The 17,346-nt window shown below is 37.7% G+C and overlaps 1 non-coding gene across 1 annotated transcript; it reads left to right on the forward strand.

The window, feature by feature from the left end:
- Positions 1-11,118: 11,118 nt before the first annotated feature.
- On the forward strand, positions 11,119-11,191 carry TRNAE-CUC (transfer RNA glutamic acid (anticodon CUC)). The gene has a single exon. It is a non-coding gene; the product is annotated as a tRNA-Glu (tRNA).
- Positions 11,192-17,346: the final 6,155 nt, after the last annotated feature.

Below are 17,346 nucleotides of genomic sequence, written 5' to 3' on the forward strand. Positions count from 1 at the left end.
GTTAATGGACCAAATAATGTCCTTCACAGCATTTTTCCCTTGAGGGCAAGATCCAGGCTAGGGTAAGTTAATGTGTCTTATTGTGGTGTCTCTTTTGCCTGATTTAATCTAAAATATCCTACAAACTTTCTCTACCTTTCTTGACATTGACAAGTTGAAAAAAAATAGCCCTTTTTCATATGGTGATATTTTTTATTGGGGGTTTGTCTGTTTCTTCATGATAAAGTTCAGCTAATGCATTCCAGGATGGAATAATTCATAAGTGATGATGTGGCTTCCTCAAGTTATCACATCCTTTTGCCCTTCATTGGGAATGTTAAGTTGCACCAACCAGAGAAGGTTTGTCTGGTTTCACTGCAATTGTTGTTCAGTGGTTAAGTCATGTCCCACACTTTGTGACCACATGAACTGCAGCACGTCAGGCTTCCCTGTCCATCAGGAAAGCCTGGCGTGCTGTAGTTCATAAAGGTTTGTCTGGTTTCATAATTGCTACTATATAGTTAGTATTATATAGAAACTTAACTGTATATAACTATAAATATATATACACATATATAATATTCAACATATAACTATGTAGTTAGTATCATATTAGCAATGTTTTCCCCTTACAACTATAGTCAACCTGTGGGGAGATACTTCAATACCAGACAAATATTGTGCTCCATCAAAAATTTCCTCTGAATCCAATAAAAAAAAAAAAAAAAAAACTCATAAAAAGAGGGAGAGAACAAGATGGTGGAGGGGTAGATGGATGTGAAATACATCTCTCTCCACAGATACATCAGGAATACAACTTCAGACACAGAAGTGCGTGCAGAACACCAGCTGAGGGTGGACAGGAGTACCTGACCAGTGGAGAAGAACATATAGATCCACACAAAACTTGAGATAATGCCTTGAGCTGTTGGAGGAGGAGCACTGTATCCAAGACCCTAGACTACCAGAGAACTAACCCTAGGGAATATCAACTAATGAGAACTCACACAAAGGAAACCACTGTAATACAAGACCCAGCATCACTCAACCACCAATAGCACCCTGTGCAGGATGCCTCATCTAAACAACAAACAAAACAAAAATACAAACCCAATCATCACCAGACAGGAGTACCACCTCATTCAGGGGAAAAACAGACAAACAAAAACTCAGCACAAATCTCACCCTATAAGAAGCTTACCCAAACCACTGGACCAAACTTAGGGGGCAGAAACCAAAAGGAAGAAAGACTTCAACCCCAAAGCCTGGGAAAAGGAGACCTCAAACACAGTAAGTTTAAAAAAAAAAAATAATGAAAAGGCAGAGAAATACTACATAAATGAAGGAACAAACTAGAAACACAGAAGTCCAAATAAATGAAGAGGAAATAGGCAAACTACCTGAAAAAGAATTCAGAATAATGCTAGTAAAGATGATCAAAAACTTTGAAGGCAAAAGTGGAGAAAATGGAAGAATCAATTAACAAAGGCCTAGAAGAAATAAAGAATAAGCATACAGGGACAAACAACACAATTACTGAAATTAAAAATACTTTAGAAGGAATCAATAGCAGAATATCTGAAGCAGAATGAATCCATGAGCTAGAAGATAAAATGGTAGAAATAACTTCTGAAGAGCACAATAAAGTAAAAAGAATGAAAAGAGCTGAGGACCATCTCAGAGACCTCTGGGACCATATCAAACACACCAACATTTGAATTACAGGGGTCCCAGAAGAAGAAGAGATAAAGAAAGGGTATGAGAAATTTTTTGAAGAGATTATAGTTGAAAATTTCCCCAACATGGAAAAGGAAATAGCCAATCAAGTCCAAGAGACACAAAGAGACCCATACAGGATAAACCCAAGGAGAAACACACCAAGACACATACTAATCAAACTAACAAAGACTAAACACAAAGAAAGAATATTAAAAGCAGCAAGGGAAAAGCAACAAGTAACATACAAGGGAAATCCCATACACTTAACAGCTTATCTTTCAGCAGAAATTCTGAAGGACAGAAGGGAATGTCAGGATATATTTAAAGTAATGAAAGGGAAAAATCTACAACCAAGATTATTGTACCCAGCAAGGATCTCATTCAAAATTGATGGAGAAATCAAAAGCTTTTCAGACAAGCAAAAATTAAGAGAATTCAGTGCCACCAAACCAGCTTTACAACAAATGTTAAACAGATTTATATAGTCAAGAAATACAAGAGAAGAAAAAAGATCTATAAAATCAACTCCAAATAATTAAGAAGATGGCAATAGGAACATATATATCAATAATTACTTCAAATGTAAATGGATTAAATGTTCCAAACAAAAGATACAGACTGGCTGAATGGATACAAGAACAAGACCCATATATATTCTGTCTACAAGAAAGCCACTTTAGACCTCAAGACACATATAAACTGAAAGTGAGAGGATGGAAAAATATATTCCATGCAAATGGGAAGCAAAAGAAAGCTGGAGTAGCAATCCTCGTATCAGACAAAATATACTTTAAAATAAAGAATATTACAAGAGATAAGGAAGGACACTGCATAATGATCAAAGGATCAATCCAAGAGGAAGACATAACAATTGCAAATATCTATGCACCCAACATAGGAGCATATCAATACATAAGACAAACTAACAGACATTAAAAAGAGAAATTGACTGTAACTCAATAATAGTAGGAGACTTTAACACCCCACTCACACCAATGGACAGATCATCAAAACATAAAATCAATAAGGAAACACAAGTCTTAAATAATACATCAGATGAGATGGATCTCATTGATACATTTAGGACATTTCATCCAAATGCAGAAGAATACACCTTCTTCTCAAGTGCACATGGAACATTCTTCAAGATAGACCACATCTTGGGTCACAAATCAAATCTCAGTAAATTTAAGAAAATTGAAATCATATCAAGCATCTTCTTCAAACACAACGCCATGAGACTAGATACCAATTACAAGGAAAAAAACTGTAAGAAACACAAACACATGGAGATTAAACAACACGTTTCTAAATAACCAACAGGTTACTGAAGAAATAAAAAAGGAAATAAAAAACTTTCTAGAAACAAATGACAATGAAAACATGACAACTCAAAACCTATGGGAAAAGCAGCAAAAGCAGTTCTAAGAGGGAAGTTTACAGTAATACAATCTTACCTCAAGAAACAAGAAAAACATTGAATAGACAGCCTAACTTTACAACTAAAACAACTGGAAAAAGAAGAACAAAAAATTAGTAGAAGGAAAGAAATCATAAAGATCTGAGCAGAAATAAATGAAAAAGAAATGAAAGAAACAAGAGTAAAGATTAATAAAACTAAAGCTGGTTCTTTGAGAATATAAACAAAATTGACAAGCCTTTAGCCAGACTCATCAAGAAAAAAGAGAGAAGAATCAAATCAACAAAATTAGAAATGAACAAGGAGAAGTTACAATAGACAATGCAGAAATACAAAGGATCATAAGAGACTATTATGAACAACTATATGGCAAGAAAGTGGATAACCTGGAAGAAATGGACAGATTCATATCACTGATGAACATAGACACAAAAATCCTCAACAAAATTTTAGCAAACAGAATTCAGCAATACATCAAAAAGCTCATACACCATGATCAAGCTGGGTTTATTCCAGCAATGCAAGTATTCTTCAATAAATGCAAATTATTCAATGTGATACACCATGTTAACAGATTGAAAGATAAAAAAAACATATGATCATCTCAATAGATGCACAAAAAGTCTTTGTGAAAATTGAGCACCCATTTATGATTCAGTTCAGTTCAGTCACTCAACTGTGTCCAACTCTTTGTGACCCCATGGACTGCAGTACACCAGGCCTCCCTGTCCATCACCAACCCCCGGAGTTTATTCAAACTCATGTCCATTTAGTCGGTGATGCCATCCAACCATCTCATCCTCTATCATCCCCTGCTCCTCACACCTTCAATCTTTCACAGCATTACGGTCTTTTCAAATGAGTCAGTTCTTTGAATCAAGAGGCCAAAGTATTGGAGTTCCAGCTTAAACATCAGTCCTACCAAAGAACACTCAGGATTTATCTCCTTTAGGATGGACTGGTTGGATCTCCTTGCAGTCCAAGGGACTCTCAAGAGTCTTCTCCAACACCATAGTTCAAAAGCATCAGTTCTTTGGCACTCAGATTTCTTTATAGTTCAACTCTCACATCCATTCATGACTACTGGAAAAACCATAGCCTTGACTAGACAGACCTTTTTTAGCAAAGTAACGTCTCTACTTTTCAATATGCTGTCTAGGTTGGTCATTGCTTTTCTTCCAAGGAGCAAGCATCTTTTAATTTCATGGCTGAAGTCACCATCTGCAGTGATTTTCGAGTCCAAAAATATAAAGTCTGCCACTGTTGCCACTGTTTCCCCATCTATTTGCATGAAGTGATGGGACAGATGCCATGATCTTAGTTTTCTGAATGTTGAGCTTAAAGCCAAATTCTTCACTCTATTCTTTCACTTTCCTCAAGAGGCTCTTTGGTTCTTCTTAACTTTCTGCCATAAGGGTGGTATCATCTGCATATCTGAGGTTATTGATATTTCTCCTGGCAATCTTGATTCCAGCTTGTGCTTCATCCAACCCAGTGTTTCTCATGATGTACTCTGCATATAAGTTAAATAAGCAGGGTGACAATATACAGCCTTGACGTACCTCTTTTCCTATTTTGAACCAGTCTGTTGTTCCATGTTCAGTTCTAACTGTTGCTTCCTGAGCTGCATACAAGTTTCTCAAGAGGCAGGTCAGGTGGTCTGGTATTCCCATTTCTTTCAGAATTTTCCACAGCCTCTTGTGATCTACACAGTCAAAGCTTTGGCATAGTCAATAAGGCAGAAATAGATGATTTAAAACTCTTCAAAAAAATGGGCATAGAAGGAATCTACCTCAACATAGTAAAGGCCATATATGATAAGCCTACAGCAAACATTGTTCTCAATGGTGAAAAACTGAAAGCATTCCCCTTAAGATCAGGAACAAGACAAGGGTGTCCACTTTTACCACTATTATTCAACATAGTTTTGGAAGTCTTAGCTACAGCAATCAGAGAAGAAAAAGAAATAAAAGGAATCCACATGGGAAAACAAGTAAAGCTCTCACTGTTTGCAAATGATGTGATACTGTACATAGAAAATCCTAAAGATAGTATCAGAAAATTACTAGAGCTTGTCAGTGAATTTAGCAAAGTTGCAGGATACAAAATCAATAGATAGAAGTCACTTGCATTTATATATACTAACAATGGAAAATCAGAAAGAGAAATTAAAGAATCAATCCCATTCACCTTTACAACAAAAAGAATTAAATATCAAGGAATAAACTTATCTAAGGAGACAAGAGAACTGTACACAGAAAATTATAAGACACTAATGAAAGAAATCAAAGATGACATAAACAAATGGAGAGAGATTCCATGTTTCTGGGTAGGAAGAATCAGTATTATGAAAATGATTATACTATCAAACACAATCTACAGATTCAATGCAGTCCCTATCAAATTACCAATGACATTTTTTTTTTTACAGAACTAGAACAAAAAATTTCGCCCTTCATATGAGAACACAAAACACCCTAAATAGCCAAAGCAGTCTTGAAAAAGAAGAACGGAGCTGGAGAAATCAACCTTTCTGACTTCAGGTTACACTACAAAGCTACAGTCATCAAGACAGTATGGTACTGACACAAAAACAGAAATATAGACCAATGGAACAAGATAGAAAGCCCAGAAATAAACCCATACACCTCTGGGTACCTTATTTTTGACAAAGGAAGCAAGAATAAACAATGGTGCAAAGACAGCCTCTTCAATAAATGGTGCTGGGGAAACTGGACAGCTACATGTAAAAGAATGAATTTAGAACACTTCCTAACACCATACACAGAGATAAACTTAAAATGGATTAAAGACCTAAATGTGAGACCAGAAACCATAAAACTCTTAGAGGAAAACATAGGCAGAACACTCGATGACTTAAATCAAAGCAGGATCCTCTATTACCCACCTCCTAGAATAATGAAAATAAAAACAAAAGTAAACAAGTGGGACCTGATTAAATTTAAAAGCTTTTGCACAGCAAAGGAAGCTATAAGCAAGTTGAAAAGACAGCCCTCAGAATGGGAGAAAATAATAGCAAATGAAACAACTGACAAAGGATTAATTTCCAAAATATACAAGCATTTCATACAATTCAGTACCAGGAAAACAAACAACCTAATCAAAAAGTGGGAAAAATACCTAAGCAGACACTTCTCAAAGGAGACATACAGATGGCTAACAAACACATGAAAAGATGCTTAACATCACTCATTATTAGAGAAATGCAAGTCACAACCACAATGAGATATCACCTCACACCAGTAAGAATGGCCATCATCAAAAAGTCAACAAAAACAATAAATGCTGGAGAGGACGTGGAGAAAAGGGAATGCTCTTGCACTGTTGATGGGAATGTAAATTGATACAGCTGCTATGGAAGATGGTATGGAGATTCCTTAAAAAACTAGGAATAAAACCACCATATGACCCAGCAATCCCACTCCTAGGCATATACCCTGAGGAAATCAGGGTTGAAAAAGACACATGTATTCCATTTATCCTTTAAACGTGTATCCTGTTTACAATAGCTAGAACATGGAAGCAACCTAGATGTCCATCAACAGATGAATGGATAAAGAAGTCGTGGTACATATACACAATGGACTACTACTCAGACATAAAAAGGAATGCAGTTAAGTCAGTTCTGATGAGGTGGATGAACCTAGAGCCTATTATACAGAGTGAAGTAAATCAGAAAGAGAAAGATAAATATCATTCTAATGCACATATACAGAATCTAGAAAAATGGTTCTGAAGAACTTATTTACAGGGCAGCAGTGGAGAAACATACATAGAGAATAAACTTATGGACCTGGGGAGAGGGAGGACAGGCTGAGATGTATGGAAAGAGTAACATGAAAACTTATATTACCACATAAAAAATAGATAGTCAATGGGAATTTGCTGTACGGCTCAGGAAACTCAAACAAGGACTCTGTAACAACCTAGAGGGGTGGGATGGGGAGGGAGATGGGAAGGAGTTTCAAAGGGGAGGAGATATATGTATACCTATGGCTGATTCATGTTGAGGTTTGACAGAAAACAAAGAAATGTTGTAAAGCAATTATCCTTCAATTAAAAAATAAATTTTAAAAAAGAAATATAAATGGTAAAACAAACAAACAAAAAACTCATAAAAAGAAAAAAAGATTTCCTTTGAATTGGTAATTCTTAACTGAGCCAATCTTTAGCAAGATGATTGCAAAATGCTAATTTTCTAACTCCAGCATTTCCTCTATATTTACCAGCAGGCACTGGGGATTCTACTGTAAGCAACAACTCTCCCTTTCCCCTCTTTTATATTTCTCCCTATTCTTATTTTTCCGGAGAAGGCAATGGCAACCCACTCCAGTACCCTTGCCTGGAAAATCCCATGGACAGAGGAGCCTGGTGGGCTGCAGGCCATGGAGTCGCAAAGAGTAGGACATGACTGAACGACTTCACTGTAACTTTTCACTTTCCTGCATTGCAGAAGAAAATGGCAACCCACTCCAGTGTTCTTGCCTGGAGAATCCCAGGGACGGTGGAGCCTGTCTATGGGGCCGCACAGAGCCGGACACGACTGAAGCGACTTAGCAGCAGCAGCATTCTTATTTTTCAGTGATCTGTTACTCTAAATTGTTTTGGTGCTCGGATTGTCTTAGATGTGGCCAGTAGAGGTCCTTGGAGCTGTTCCTGTATTCTTGTAATACGTTCCATCATTTTATTAATTGGGAGGAAAGGGGCACCTAATCTGTGGATTAAGGAGATTTTCCCAACTCATTTTGTACCTACTGTACCTCAGCCCTAAAGTCAACCATTTCTTCAAGGAATCCTAATTCCTTTTCATAAGGGAACAGTATTAGAGACAAAATGCTGGTATGATAAACTTTATTTTTAATCTTTTATCATTCCTTAATGTAAAATTTCTAAAATTTTTAGAGCTATCAGAAATCTTCCACTAATTAGAGCATGAACTCTTTCTTATCTACATGGGATTTTAGTGGGTCTTGAAGGAGTTACAGGAAGATAAGGGAAGGGAGAAATATGGAGACAAGAAACCAATGAAGAGCTTCCTGAATTCCACCCCTAAAAATTTTAAGTGGGGCAACCTCAACCTTGAATGTCGGGAAATAGGTTTTTAGAAGGTTTAAGCTAAACATATTAAGAAGGAGTGTCTTCTCATGTGCTTTTGTTCTATAATCTGTATTAGCATTTCCCCAAGTTTGTTTGGTGAAAACTAGTTTTTTAAGTTCTTCTTTGAGAAAGGCACCCTGGTCAAGTGTAGGTAATGGTGCTCACCAAATATTAGCAAGCTAAAGGCTCTGTTGAGTCCTGCATTAGAGAAACAATCGGTTAACTTTAGCCCAATATTGCCATATTTATTTGAACCCCTCCCAATAACACCTGTTATCATCATTCAGAGCATTATGTGAAAATGCTCATTTGTATATTTGAAGTGACTATTGAGCTGCTTTTAAGGTCTGTTTTCTGTCCTTTTCTCCTTCGAGCCCTCAGAGCAGCCTTCTATGATAGCTCTTAGTAAATTGCTTTGCAACCAGTGATTTGCTTATCAAACAGTTCCATTTGACAGAAAGGTCCTGGAGGACAGATGTCTGTTGTTCTTAATATCTGCCATTTCTGCTACAGTACCTGGTACTTAACAGGCATTCAAAATATATATATATATATATATATATATATTTTGCTGTTATATTGGAGCAGGGACTTGCCTAAGAGACATCAAATTCACTCGAAATGTTATCTTTGTTCAGAAGTTTCTCTTCCCTCAGCTTTATCCCCACTCAGTGAATTATTCTTTAATTTAACCCTGGAAACTTAGGGATCACTCTCCTTTATCCTTAAAGAATAGATACCCAGTCACAAAACAAAGCAAAACATAGCCTATGAGTGACAGTTCATTTAACACCTAGGACCAATGAAGTTTTAGGACAAACAAGGTCCCTACTTTCATGGAACCATATTCTAGTGGATGAAGATAAATGAAAAGAAAGTGAGCAAATAAACAACAAGAAAGTTCCCTAGAGCCTTAAGCATTTTGGAGACAATAAAACAACATAATAAGATAGAAGGGAAAGAAAGAGAAGCTGAAGCTGAAGCTCCAACACTTCGGCCATGTAATGCGAAGGGCCAACTCACTGGAAAAGACCCTGATGTTGGGAAACATTGAAAGCAGAAGGAGAAGGGGACAACAGAGGATGAGATGGTTGGATGGCATCACTGATTCAATGGACATGAGTTTGAGCAAACTCCAGGACATGGTGTAGGATAGCGAGGCCTGGCTGCCGTCCATGGGGTCACAAAGAGTCAGGCATGACTTAGTGACTAAACAAAGCCAGAGAACAGGGCTAAAATTTTGAGGATGAGAAGAAGCCAAGCCTGTGAAAATTTAAGGGCTGAGAATCTGAGAAGGCGGGAACAGCAGGTGCAAAGGCCTTGGGGAAGGATGAAACTTGGAGGGCTAAGCACCACAAGAGGCCCCATGACAATGAAGCTTCAGCATCACACGACATTCTACTGCTACAGCAGGAGACTATTCTTAGCAGCACCTTGTGAAGGAGGGGGATGGGGGAGTAAATGATAGAGAAATGTCTGAGAGCTGTGAACAGCAATAAACAAAGGAGCAAGGCTTTAAATTCAAGTGATGGGTGATAATGCACAGGATCCAAGTGAGCAACGCATTGGGAAAACAGCACCACCGCTTAACTGTTCCTCCCTTGCATCTCCTAGCTTTCTTTCTTTTGCATTCTCACTCCATTTCTTTTCTCTTCTGCCATCAGTGTCTTGCCTTCTGCGCTTGTCTCCCCCAGCCCACCAACCAATCAGATCTCACTCTTCGCTATTTTCATTCTCTATCTTCCTTATTCTTCCTATGTGTTGTAGTTTCCCCTTCAGCTCGCCTTTCTCATTCATATTAATTTATTTGACAAACCTTCAGCAAATTACTACTTTAACCAGTTACTCTTCTGAGAACCTGAAGAAAATACTAAGGTGAATCAGCTTTACTGCTCTCTGCCCTCAAGGAACTCATGGACTTCTATGGGAGAGAGATGAACACATGGTTACAATGCAGTCTGTGCATATGTGTGCCATCTATGTGTATACACATTTATATACACATTTATGTGATGTGTATGTAAGTGCATATACACACGGATGGTCCCTCATCATCATACCCTTTCTTCTCTCTGCCTTAAGCAATCACAATATAGTAATAGTTGCCTGGCATTCCTACTTTTATCTCTCTGCCTTAAAATCTAGTTCACATGCTGCCTTAAGACTAATCTCCCTGAAATACTGTTCTTGTAAGTTTTTGAGTAAGACAGAAATGAGTTCAAAATGATTCCCTCCAAAATAAAAACTAAATGCAATGTGGAATCCTGGTTAAGATCCTGGAACAGAAAAAAGCATCAGGAAAGAAAAGGATGAAAGTCAAAGAGACCCATGGATTAGTTATAATACTAGACCAATGGTAGTGTCCTAGTTGATAACTGTTCTACAGTAAAGTAAGATGTTAACATTAGAAGTAAGAAGAACAGTCTGCAGGAAACTCTCTGTACCATTTTTGGAATTTTCCTGTAAGTCTAACATTCGTTTAAAATATTGATTAAATCTTCAGGGCAGCATTGGAGACGCAGGCATTAAGAATAGACTTGTGGACACGGGGCAGGAAGGCAAGGGTGGGATAAACTGAGAGAGTAGCACTGAAACATATACATTACCATATTTAACATGAGCGAGTCAGTAGAAAATTGCTGTTTGATGCAGGGAACTCAAATCCAGTGCTCTGTGACAAACGAGAGGGGTGGGATGGGGTGCGAGGTGGGTGGGAGGTTCAAGAGGGAGGGGGTGTACATATATCTATGGCTGATTCACGTGGATATATGGCAGAAACCAATATAATTGTGTATAACAATTATTCTCCAATTAAAATACATCAATTTAAATAAAATGATATATTAGTTAAATTTTAGTTAATGTTAGTTAGCTAATGGACTTCCCTGGTGGTCCAGTGGCTAAGATTCTGTACTCTCAATGCAGGGGAGCCAGGTTCAGTCCCTGGTCAGGGAACTAAACCCCGTGTGCCTCACGTAAGGTTATACATGCCACAACTAAAGATCCTGCCTGCTAAAACTGACATCTGGTGCAGCAAAATTAATTAATTAAAAATATTAGTTAGCTAATACTAGTTAAAGTTAGTCTTTAAAAAATTAAAAAGAAAGAATACATATCATTGAAAATATTCAAGAACAGGAAAAATAGAGTATTTCTAGCAGTTCTGTTCTTAATAACAACAAAAAAAAATAAGGTCATTCAAATGTCAAACAGAAAAAGATGTCCACCAAAAAATATTCAGGATGGCAGTGAAAATGAGTGAACTGCAACTACGCCCCTCAGCACAGATGGATCTAGTAGACACACATCATGCAAAAGAAGTAACCATGGTAGAATCCATGTGGTGTGAGTCCATTCCTCTAAAGCTTAAGAGCAGGTAAGCAAAATACTAAATGTAAATCTATTGAGAGGAACGCATGTGAGAGGCATGTATAGAAAAGAAATCAATGGGATGAAAACCACAAGATTTGGGGTGAAATATCTCTGGTGTAGAAGTATGGACACATGCTCAAAGAAGAGCCACACCCTTCTCCTAGTGATGTTCACATGTTTACTTGTTTCATTATAATCCTTCAATAGCACATATACACTTTATCAGCCTTATGATTGAGGACTATACCTAACATTTTTAAGTATACACAAAAATTATATATTATTCAAAATTACATACATTCTCAGTGGGGGAAGGGAAAATTTTTCCTCTAGATGTCTAGGTTCTTTTGGCCAGTCAAAGAATTAAATTGACATGAGTCAGATAACCAGGAAAAAATTTAATTTAATTTTGTACATACAGGGGCTTCGTGAGAAAATGAGACCCACAGATAAGTCAGGCAAGTGAGGCTTATGTGCTGTCTGAGAGGAGAAGGGGAAAGGGCTTGGGACTTCAGAGGGAAGGAAGGTGATTTACAGGAAGATGGAAAAGAGCAGATGTTTGGTTCACAAATATCTGCTGGGCAGCACAGAAACAACTGGATACAGAGAGGAATTTTAATAAAGAGCTTATGGCATCCCCCTGTCTACTCATACCTGAGGTGTGTATGGTTACCTACAGTGATGGGTTTCCCAGATGGCTCAGTGATAAAGGATCTGCTTGCAATGCAGGAAACCCAGGTTCGATCCCTGGGTCAGGAACATCCCCTGGAGGAAAGCATGGCAACCCACTCCAGTATTCTGGCCTGGGAAATCCCACGGACAGAGGAGCCTGGTGGGCTACAGTTCATGGGGTCACAGAAGAGTCAGACACGACTGAACAACTAAATAACAACAGCCTACAGTGATGGCTCTCTTCTTGGAACAGATCCTCAGTCTACATTCTTTTAGGCAGTTAACAGGAAGGTAAAAAGGAAAACATCGTGAGTCTTCAATTTCTTAAAACAATCAGCCCCAAATAATCCTCGTTATTATTTAGCTCCCCTGAGACTCCAATACTAGCAAGCTGTGTGATTCTGGGCAAGTTGCTTTTCTTGCTTACTTGTTACTCAATTGATTGTAATGGTGATTAAATCAAATGATGTGTAAAGCACTTAACACAAGCTTGGCTAATAGTAACAACTCAATAAATGCTAGTTTACAAGTAAGGATATATATATACACATTTATATATAAATGTATATGTACATTTATATATAATATATACATTTTTAAACATGTAATGAAATAGTAACAAAAATAATACTAAAAAGAACAGAAAATGCTTTCTTTAAGTCAGAATTAAATCACTTTATTATCATTATAATTGTCATTATGGTATCAAAGTAATAATAGCTAATATTAATTGAGTTGATACTATATTTTAGGAGTTGTATTAGTTCTAAGGGGGCCGAGAGTTCTGGATGTTTAGTTTTATAGGTGATTCTCCAGTTGGAGAAATAGAACTCTGGCAGTACTGTCCCGTAGCAAGAGGTTACAAGTGTCTTAAAATGCAGGTTTTATTATCATTCAAGTGTGGCAAGGCCACAGATCAGAAGATGACTGCCATTGAAAAGATATTTTGTTATATTCACAGATCCCAGGAGGAGGGCGGGTCACTCATTCCAGGGAGAGCCACGTGGGGCAGTACCAGCATCAGTCAAGAGGCAGGGGGTGAGGGACAAAGTGGGTAAGAACCTTTATTGTGGAGATCCATAGGGAGGAATGGGTGAGGCAGGGCAAGCAGGCTTGGGACTGGCTAGTTTGAATAATTTCAGCCTGCTCTGGAGCATAGGGTACCCAACCCTGGGGTGATTAGAGCAGGGAGTAGTGGATACAGCGCAAATGGAGGTAATAAAGAAGGTAGCTGGGGGCGTGGGCCCTGGGATGTTTGCTTTGTGTATGGAAGGTGCTCTCACATGCCAACCTGTTTGGCAATTGGAAAGCCAATTGCTATCTCCGGAAATTGGCAAGCCCTGGGAGAGGCAGCCCCTTCAAAGGGTCAGCAAAGCCCTAACATGTCAAAGCATCAAATACAGAAACTAGAAAATGTGGGTTGTTAAAGCAAGCCACAGATGTAAGTTTACATTTCTTAGTAACCATTTTTAAAGAGTTTAAAAAAGAAATGAATTCTAAGGAAATATCTTAAATATTATTTAAACTTGTAATTATGTAAAAATTATTAATGAACTATTTTACTTTTTTAATACTAAGTCTGAAATCCAGGATGCATGTTACACTTAAAACGAGGGGCGATTTTGATGAGCTGCAGCTCAAGGGCCATAGGAGGCTGGTGGCTACTCTGCCGGACAGTGCAGCACTAGAGAGTCAGAGAAAAGTTCAGTGAGGTTGGTGGAAACTTAAGAGGAATATCTGGGCAACTGTGGGGGCAGCCAGGTGGCTCATTAAACTGATCTGTCCCCTCTCACCCCCAACTCCACCTCAGCATATTATCAGCACTGCTCTTGTCTTTTGCGAGCCCCTCCCTCTGCCCTCCCTCTCAAGTACCGGGCTCCCCATCACTGCTGCCATTTCCACATTCCTGGGCTCCCTATGAGTGGTCTCTCCTGGGCAAGACAAAGGAAAGATGCTATTGCTTTTCTCAAGTTACAAACATAGAAATCGCTCCTGGAGAAGGGACTGGGAGTGACCTTGGCGGGGGAGAAGGACGCCAGAAGAACTTCCTGGACAGGCTTAGGATGTCAAAAAGTAAAAATTTTTTAAAGATAATCACAGGTCCCATATTCACTGCTGTACACACAAACAACCCTTACCCAGCAATAAAACTTCTTTCTTGATGATTTCGAATCATATATCCATATAAAGGAAAACACAGATTTTTGTTGTTGTTGTTTTGTACAGATTGGTGTAATAACAATCTATGTGGCAGTGAAAGAGTCACAACAGAAAGACAAAACAATTTATATTATATGAAAGGGGAAAATTTTTAACACAAAGTAGCTTGCTAGTCTCAAAGGAAAAAAAATAACTTCAAGTCATGTAGCTTTTTTTTTAATGAGACCCTTTTGCTTCTGATCATTTGGAATATTTGCCAGCATTCCTGGTGAAATTTAGTACCATTCAAGCAGTTTTAACGTCCAGATGAGCAAGGTCCATGTAGCACTCCCCAACCTAGATACCACATGGCGAGCTAAGTTCCTGAAGACAATATTCCCTTGGTTCCAAGGTCACTTGCTTTTGATCTCTATTTTTAAGGTATGAATCTGACACACAGGAAACTAAGAAGTGCGCAGCTTTGTCCCGAACCAGGAATCCCGTGAATTTATCTCAGGCAGGTTGATTCATACGGCTCAGCACACGCCCTGTGACCTGAGCAGTCCTCTTGTCTCCACTGTGCTTTCTATAAATAGTGGCTGACCACAGATCTTCACAGAAAATGTCAGCTCCAGCGACATTTCCAGGACTAAGAATTTAGATCTACCTTAACATCTCTCGAAGTTACATAAAAGATTTATAAAAATGTAGCTAGGTCTGATAACGACCGCTCTGACTTTGGCTAGGATGTTGGAAAAAAATTTTCTATTTTCAATCAAGTTACTCCTTGCAAACACCTCTGATAAAACTCTCCAAATATGAACGAGAATGAACTTGAACTTAAAATGATCCTGAAAAATATTCACTGTTTTTCCCCATAAAGCAGTACTTAAAATGCACAGTAGTTATATGAGCACATGAACCAAAAAATTGGGCTTCATTCTCAGTCTCAATTACTTAAGTGATACAGGACAGGATGCTTCAAAAGATTTCTCAGAAACGCTCCATGTCCGTGATTTCAAAGGAAATCACTAGTGTGTTTTCAAAACACTAGTTTGCACTGGTAGAATATCTGTTTGATAAAAGGCCACAACCCAGTTCAAGGTAATCATTAGGGAGACATTATTATTATTTTGCTAATTAGTCAAAAATCATTGGCTTTCCTGTGGCTTCTTCCTGCTGAGCAATCATTTGATCTTGCTTATGTTGACAAACACGCACGTCACCGATTCTGCCTCATTTATCATTTGACAGGGACGATGTTTGCTTCTTCGTGTGTGAAAAAAGGAAAACTGAGTGTTAGCAAACAGGCCACAGGAACCAGGCAACAACTCAAACTTATTTTCTTGTTTAGAAATAAATTTAAAAACAAACAAACAAGCTAGTTTTTGTGTGTACTGGCAAGTACTAAGAGATGTCATACCACTTAAGAGTAAACCAGATCACAACGTGAGGAAAATTGGTATACTTAATACTGATAGAAGGACAGTTAATAACCTAACAAACGACTGAAAAATCTTAGAGTCAAAGATCAGGATATTCTTTTTTCTGTTTGAATTAATAATCATCAAACATACATTCAGCTAGAAAAAAGGTGAAGAGGACTTTCTCTTTGCCTCTACTTGGTTAAAATATAAGAAAAATGTTACATTCCCTGTAAGACAGACTTTTCAATTCAGTGTGACTGTCATTTGAAATTCCAATCAGGCTACTTAGCTTCTGTTGCTAAAAAAAAATTAAAACAGGGATTAAAATAAAGTGCCTAATAATTGCTTTGGGAAAAATATATTTGCTTCTATAGAAGAATGCATCAGATAGAACTTAGCAAAATTTCTTGATTGGGGTGGCCCTGGACAGTTAATGGGGTCAAAAACGTGGTCGACTGATTGATTCTTTATGCAGAAATCATCATCACGATCAGAAAAAAGAATTGGCTACAAGGGTTTCAAGGAAAAGGGCATCTGGACATGGCTAAGGGGGCAGATTGGGACAAGAGTGAGGCAAAGGGGAGACCATACATCCCAGGTTAGAATAAACTGGGAAGATGAGTCTATTTTTAAAGAGAAGATTTGATTTGGGAGCCTGATATTCCCAAACGGTATCCTGGTTCTATGTTGTCTATAATCTCAGGTGGATTAAAACTCACCTTGTTCATCTGCAGAATGAAATAGCCATTTCACCCAGATATACTGCAACTAAGCTTCAGACCCCCAAATTCTTATAAATGCTGGCATGGCGCCTCCTCTAAGAAAATTGAAAAAAATCTTAGATAAAAGATTAAGCGACTGCTGAGATATGAGAAACACAAGTCAGGGAATATCCCCTATATATTCTTGTGTTGGTTTTTAAAGTATATATTCAGCGACATGGATACGATAATCCATTAAAGGGTCTGGCACTTTTTATTAGCCATGAAAACTCCACTTATATAAAATTCCTTTTAATCTGTACTAAATTTTGCTCATGGCTTTTATTTATGGATGTAATTTATATTACAGAAACACAAATTACATTTTAAAACACCTTTCTTCCTTTTAAAAGTTAATGTTACAGCTTAACTTCTGTATTTGATAAGACGCAATCAGAATTCAATAGTTTAACCCCTTTCTTAACTTGTATCCCAATAAATGTTAGATTTTTCATCAACCAAGAAAAACATTATCTAAAAGATAACAATAGTTCATAGCTAATTTGCTTGGCAACTTTCAAGAGGTTAACTATGCTACTGCCCTTTTATATAGGAATTCTTAAAGGTGAGACCATTTTCGAGTTTATGTGGTGTATGGAATCAAGGTGGCCTAGATGCCATGCTTTAAAGTTAGAGAAGAGTTATTAGCTAAAAAGAAAAAAAAAAAGTTACTGCGAGGTGCTATGCAAACCACTGAAAGTACTTTTCTAAGTCATTTTAATAAATTTTTTAAAAAAGC

Source organism: Muntiacus reevesi, chromosome 12 (assembly GCF_963930625.1).
Source record: "Muntiacus reevesi chromosome 12, mMunRee1.1, whole genome shotgun sequence".
NCBI classification, from domain to species: Eukaryota; Metazoa; Chordata; class Mammalia; order Artiodactyla; family Cervidae; genus Muntiacus; species Muntiacus reevesi.